Source organism: Ambystoma mexicanum, chromosome 1p, assembly GCF_040938575.1.
Source record: "Ambystoma mexicanum isolate Mex_15411 chromosome 1p, UKY_AmexF1_1, whole genome shotgun sequence".
Lineage (NCBI taxonomy): Eukaryota > Metazoa > Chordata > Amphibia > Caudata > Ambystomatidae > Ambystoma > Ambystoma mexicanum.
Genome location: NC_090921.1, coordinates 13,979,346 through 13,987,089, shown reverse-complemented (window position 1 = coordinate 13,987,089; position 7,744 = coordinate 13,979,346).

Here is a 7,744-nt window from a genome sequence, read left to right as displayed (position 1 = left end):
TTGCGAAAGTACAGAATTTGTACAGCTACTGCATTTTCCCTTCCCATTCACGCACTTGCTGCTGTTTGTATATGTTTTTTGTCTTTGCTGCATGTTACCACTTTTAATGACCACCCCCCCTTTCTCGGCATGTTGGACTCCACCCGATGTCCACAAACAGACCCAGTGTTCCCAACCTCTGTGGCTATTAATATAGAGCCATCGGCTTCAGTATGTTGCACAGTACCTCTATGCAAACTAAGCATATCCTGTTAAAAACTAATGGATTTCAGTGAAAGAAACATTATTAAAGGGACGCTATGGTTCAGTTGCGCTACTAAAACCCTATCACCTTTCCTGAAAAAAACTATGATACAACAATGTTATGGTTAAAGAGCCCTACTAAAAACCTATGAAATTCACTAACAAAAAACATTGTTAAAGGGATGTTATGGTTAAGTTGCGCTACTAAAAACATTTCTTCTTTATTGAAAAATCTATCCTAAAGCAATGTTATGGTTAAAGTGCCCTACTAAAAACCTATTAAATTCACTAACAAAAAAAAGTTGTTAAAGGGACATTATCGTTAAGTTGTACTACTAAAAAAACTTATGAAATTCAACAGAAAAACGTTGCTACAGGGACGTTATGGTTACAGGTAAAACCGAAAACCCCCAGATATTTGCCAGTAATGGTAAGGTACGCAACCATAACTCACGCTAACACTGTGCACTGCAAGGACTAACACCCATGACATCAAAGATGACATCACGAATATCATTGATGACATCACTGATGACATCACATGTGTATTTCGTTTTCATGAAAAGCCTCCAGAAGGGATTGTCATTGTAATGTTGGCAGAAAACTATCAGAGATCATTGGACGAACTATAATGACATAAATAGTTCATTAAGCAAAGCATTGCTATAAACACCATTGCATTACAGAGTTCTTTCCACTACATGACCAAACTCATGTAAAAACGTAGACATTGTCTGCAGCATGCTTCGTACAGGTGCAATATTCACTTCCCTCCCTTACTACATAATTGTACTACTGTACACAAATCAGAAAGAGACCATAATGCATACTAATAGGAGAAAGTGTTCATAACCTAACTGATTATCTTCATGCACAGAAATGATTGCTGTGTTTCAGGCCTGCTTCTTCCCCTATGTATATGTATCATATGATGTGACTGAACCCTAAGGAAAGTAGTGTAAGAACATATGAGGAGGGTAAGGTCTACAAATATAGTACCTTTTGAATTGTTAGTTCCTGACTGTCAGTGACGACAACCACATTGCCTAGATATGTCAATGCACAAAAAAAGAGGGAGCCAGACATGTGATGTCATCAGTGATGTCATCAATGACATTTGGGGTAGCGCAAGTTATGGCTGCATACCTTACCATAACTGGCGAATTTCTGGGGGCTTTCGGTTTTACCTGTAACCATAACGTCCCTGTAGCAACGTTTTTCCATTGAATTTCATAGGTTTTTTAGTAGTGCACCTTAACCATAACGTCCCTTTAACAACGGTTTTTGTTAGTCAATTTCAGAGGTTTTTTGTAGGGCACTTTAACCATAACGTTGCTTTATGCTGGTTTTTTCAATAAAGGGGAAATGGTTAAATTGCACTAATAAAAACCTATGAAATTCAATGAAATAACTTTGTTAAAGGGACGTTATGGTTACAAGTAAAACCGAAAAACGCCAGACATTTGCCAGTTATGGTAAGCTAATCAACCATTACTCGCGCCACCACCGTCCACTGCTAAGAGTAACACCCAGGACATCAAAGATGACATCACAAATGTCATTGATGACATCACTGATGACATCACATATCTGGGCCACTTGTTTGTGTTCACTGACATATCTAGGCCAGGTGATTTTGTTCACTGACAGTTAGAATATTACAATTGAAAAGGTGCTACTAATTAGACATTAATCTTGTCATATGTTCTTAAAGTACTTTCCTTAGGGTTTGGTCTCAGCTCATGGTGCATATAGGTGGGGAAATAAGCAGGTCTCAAACACACAATTCATGTGTATACATGAAGATAAACTTTAATGTTATTAACGTTTTCTGATGATGCTGTTTCTTTCTTCCTACTTTAGCTTCCCTGTATGTGCCTCTGATTTGCATGCATTGCGGTTCTTCATATGTATTGTTTGTACTACCACAAGGGTGTAGTAAGTCTTGAATAGTTAGCTAATTATTACATGTTTAACATTACTCAAAACTCTGATAAAGTAGCATTCATTATTGTAGTCTCCAAAATTACTAGATTATAGATATTGTGCTTCTATGGTGCATTCTGCAGTCATTGCCTATGTTTACATATGATTAGGTACCTGTATTAACAACACTCCAATACAATTATTTTAGATGAGTACATTCTTGAATATATTATGCAGTTCATGATAGGTCTCCCGATCACCCCTGACATCGTGTTACCAACAATATAAACACAACCCCTTTTAGGGACATTTCAGCAAAATTAATTTCCCATGTAATGTCATCAGTGATGTCATTAATGACATTTGTGATGTCATCTTTGATGTCCTAGGTGTTACTTTTAACAGTGCACGGTGTTGCAGTGAGTTATGGTTGCTTAGTTTACCATAACTGAAGAATTTCTGGGGGTTTTCGGTTTTATTTGTAACTATAACGTCCCTTTAACAATGTTTTTTCATTGAATTTCATAGGTTTTTATTAATGCAACTTAACCATAACGGCCCTTTAAGAGCGTTTTTTGTCAGTGAATTGCATCGGTTTTTACTAGTGCAATTTAAGCATGATGTTCCTTCAGCAACGGTTTTTCAGTGAATTACATAGGCTTCTAGCAGGATACCCTTACTTTTTAAAGATATACTGTACAACATACTGAACCTGTGAGAACCATGTTAATGTGCACAGCAGTCTCGGAGTATGCATCTGGTTGCGGACATCAGATGGCATCCAACCTGCTCAGAAAGGCAGGGGCTCTCTTACATAGTGGTACCATTCAGCAAACAAAAGGAACATATGCGAGCAGCAGCATGCACATGAATTGCAAGGTAAAATAGAGTAGGTATGCAAACTGTGTACTTATAAAGCAAACAGCACAAAGGCATAGGAACTACACCATAACGGAATGCACCAACAACAGAAAAGATGTTTCCTTTCAACACTCTTACGTCACTGCTACTGTGCATGGGAAGAAAGAACGAAAGGCCAGATTAAGAATGGAAAAGTAGTAAGACCAGAACATCACTGCAACGTAGCAAACACACTGCATTGTGTGTCATAAGTGTGCAGGTGGTGCAGTATACAATAGTACAGAAGCATAGAGTGTTTTTTTTGGGTGGTAGCAATGGCAACCATCTTGCAGTGGCTAAAAGAAAATGTCCCTCATGACGCAATCACTTACAATAGTGACCCCATTGGTACTCACAGTCGTGTGAAGCGTATATTATGTCATATCCATTGCTTCATGTACACCGAACACATTTTCTTTTCCGTAAGAGAACATATTGGAAAGGAAAGCAAGGCAGCATAAGTGGCACCCCTTCCAGAACAGCATGCGCGTATATCAAAGGAAAGGAACTCTGTAAATAGCAAAATTGACATCCTGGACTCCAAAATGGAAGAATTGGTGAACAATTGTGCCACCTTAAAACATTGCATACAAGCGTATATTATGTACAAAATAAAACTGCACCACCATATCGGCCTGTGTACCCCTTCCCCATGTCATAGCCCACCATCCTCTCAAGATCTGTGTGATGGGAGATGTTACAGTGATACCACATTCCCTTCCTCCCCTCACGACCAACGTGTGCAAATCCCCAATTCCCCAAAACAACAATCCACTTCTCCTACCCCTTCCCTTTGCTAAAGGTGTCTATGAATGTGTGCAAGGAAACATTCATATTTAAATTGTTGCTGAGTGTGTATGTGGTATTGTTTTTTTTTTTTAAATGCCGTAATAACTAAGCACTACATAGTCCTCGTAGGAATGACCGCAATTAAGCAAAAGGTAGGTGTCCTACGGACACCGCACCTGACCTCCCTACCCGTAATGACAATGAACGCATCCGTACAACACCAGCATGCCCCGCATGTTCGCATGTTGTGCACCACCTATTATTACATGTGGGAGCAGACATTTGTTGGTTGTGCAAGTACACACGTACCTTTGCACATGTATATATGTTTGTAAACAATGTAGGCCTGGTTTCCGGGCGCAAGTTCTCCACAGCAGCCCTAGAAAAGGCCAAATCCCAGTACTGCTCCGCAATCTGTTTGTACCTTTTCAGAGTAGCAGGCCACATAAGTTTGCCCTGCAAGTGAGGTTGTACTGTGTCTGCTGTGCTGCATTGTCTTTGCAAGTAATGGCAACCTTGTCAGCCCTGCTCAGTACGCACAGTAATGGAGAAAAGTATTCATTGTCCTCTCCGCATGTGGGTAGTGTTGGTGAGTGTGGCGATACACTGACACTGATACTGTTCAAAGGGATTTTGCTGCCGTTATTGCTCTCGGACCGGTGTTTGTAGGCGAAGCCTACCATTCAAAAACGCCAACTTCCACGTATACGGAGCATGTGGGGAGTGTTGGCGAGTGTTAGCGCTGTGGAAGCGCTGATAGAGCAGCGCAGTCGGCCCCGGCAGCGCGGACCATCTACCCCTTCTACCCCTCACTTGTGAAAAGAGTCTGCCTCCCAGACGTCAACACTGCTGTGCGTGTCCCGGCTCTGCCTGTGCTGCTCTCATCGGGGACGTCGCCGCGAGGGAAGGCAAGCTAATCTGGAAGGTAAGGAGAGCTACTGAAATCCATTGAACTTTGTCAGCTTGGTTGGGAATTAAAAGTATCCATTGTGATTCAATTGATAGTTTATGCGTCTCTGTTTGGGGCTGTGTAGGACTATTGCACCTTGGATCTAGAACGAGAGAAGTTGAACTCAGAAAGAGAACCCCAGACTGAAACAACTGAACTGGGTGGGGAAGGGGGCCCTAGGGCACGCAGCGAAATGGAAAAGCTGATAAAATGCAATCATCCTGCAAATGTTCTTGACCTCACGCTCAATGAGATAAATACCAACACAGAAAATATCAATGGAACATAATCTTCTGGTATGTCAAATTCTGAACTTGCGGCCAAACTAGCTGGAGACTTGTCTGCACTATTAGAAAAAATAACGAATCAAAGACGGAAAAGCTTGTCCTTTATTAAAGACAAATTGGAGGCCCTTTAATCCGAAGCTCTGACAAACACCAAAACAAATGCAGAAGAAGAGCCGGTGACTGCAGAGATCGAAGGCTTACCTTCTGTCCCTATGATAGCAAAGAGTCGTCCTCTGCCCGTATCGGAACTGATACCTGAGAATTTTTCTAACAGTATGGGGAATGAATCCTCTCCAAGGATTCCACTGCAATTTGACTTAAGCAACGATGAGGAGTGCCTTCACAATACCAACGACTCAATAAATGCTTCTACAGTTGAGGACACATCTAATAGTTACTCAGGAAGGAAGAAGGGCAAGGGAAGGGGTCTGTCAATGGAGGTTTGTGCAAGCTTACATAACACAATGATGGCTGTGTTGACAATCTCCTTAGCGCCTTTTGGTAAATTATATGAGTCTATTCACTCCACGATGCAGGACCAAGTTAATTTAATAAATGCCTGGCAACCAAAATGGAATAACATAAAAGCCTTAACAAAAAAATTGGAAGAGCGGCTGGATGTTGAAGCTGACCATTCCAACCAATGGCAAAGAAGACTCTGTGACCTAGCATGGAGTGAAACAAATGATAAAATGATTCTGATGACAGCCCTTGTTGAAGATGGAAAGTGGATGAGAGCCATTGGAAAGCGGCAGACCAAATCCAAAAGGATACAAAGGCATGCCCAATAATCAACTTGGAAAAAGAAGTGATTGAGGCCCCTAAGGAACCGATTGAGGTAACGGATTTAAATACCGAACCCTCAAAAAAAATGCCTTTCCAATCTTTAAAGCTCCACGACTAGGTGCTGAGAAGAACAATACTACCAGAGGCAAGGAAAAAAAAAGAGTGATGTCCTACTTGAAAAAAAGTCAAAAAACATGAAAGTGATTCCAAAGAAAAAAATGACTGGTTCAAGAGCCTTTCTGAGGAACATTCCTAATCCACCACAGGAACTCCCAGTAGTAGCTTCAAAAAAGGCAAGGAATGAACTATCGTTGAATATAGATTCAACAGGCAAAATAGCCATGGAAACTGCTGCGGATGAAAAGAATGACGATAACAGCAGTGACATCTCACTCCAATCGGAGGGGGGTCTTAGTGATCTGATAGAACTAATAGAAGAAGAAGCTGCTCAATGGAATAATGTAAGTGCCTCAGATTGGCAGGAGATTGACAATCAAGAAGAACTGACCCAACTTAAGGGAATAGAGGCCAATCAAAGGACATCAAATACAAATAAGGAGAAACTAACATCAGCCTTCCAGACGATGGAGGAAAAAAGGAAAAAGGAGTGCGTAATTAAAAGACGTGATTCTGAAAATGAGAATCAAAGAATCAGAAAAAGATCTCACTCAGTAGAAATTAGGTCCCCTCAGAAAAATAATAAGTCATTCAGAGAGCGAGTGTCAGGAGTCAGGGTTTGGGCAGAAAGAGGAGTGTAATGCGCCAGTGAGTCTGGGAACTACACTTCCCAGTAGGCAAAGGGATTGTGTGTAGTTCCCTATGCGCGCCACTAAGCAGCTGCAGGCAATTGGAAAGGCGTGCTTATAACGGCCATCCGCCCGTGCTCCGCTGCTGATGATTAATAGAATGGAAGGTTAGGGTTAGGGATGGGGTTGGGGTTGGGGTTGGGGTCGGGTTAGGGCTTAGGGTTTAAGGGTCAGGGTCGGGGTCGGGGTTGGGGGTCGGGTTAGGGTTTAGGGTGTAAGGGTCAGGGTCAGGGTCGGGGGTCGGGGGTAGAGGTTAGGGGTTAGGGTTAGGGTTAGGGTTAGGGTTAGGGTTAGGGTTAGGGTTAGGGTTAGGGTTAGGGTTAGGGTTAGGGTTAGGGTTTAGGGGTTAGGGATAGGGTTAGGGTTAGGGTCAGGGTCAGGGTCAGGGTCAGGGTCAGGGTCAGGGTCAGGGTCAGGGTCAGGGTCAGGGTCAGGGTCTGGGTCTGGGTCTGGGTCAGGGTCAGGGTCAGGGTCAGGGTCAGGGTTAGGGTTAGGGTTAGGGTTAGGGTTAGGGTTAGGGTTAGGGTTAGGGTTAGGGTTAGGGTTAGGGTTAGGGTTAGGGTTAGGGTTAGGGTTAGGGTTAGGGTTAGGGTTAGGGTTAGGGTTAGGGTTAGGGTTAGGGTTAGGGTTAGGGTTAGGGTTAGGGTTAGGGTTAGGGTTAGGGTTAGGGTTAGGGTTAGGGTTAGGGTTAGGGTTAGGGTTAGGGTTAGGGTTAGGGTTAGGGTTAGGGTTAGGGTTAGGGTTAGGGTTAGGGTTAGGGTTAGGGTTAGGGTTAGGGTTAGGGTTAGGGTTAGGGTTAGGGTTAGGGTTAGGGTTAGGGTTAGGGTTAGGGTTAGGGTTAGGGTTAGGGTTAGGGTTAGGGTTAGGGTTAGGGTTAGGGTTAGGGTTAGGGTTAGGGTTAGGGTTAGGGTTAGGGTTAGGGTTAGGGTTAGGGTTAGGGTTAGGGTTAGGGTTAGGGTTAGGGTTAGGGTTAGGGTTAGGGTTAGGGTTAGGGTTAGGGTTAGGGTTAGGGTTAGGGTTAGGGTTAGGGTTAGGGTTAGGGTTAGGGTTAGGGTTAG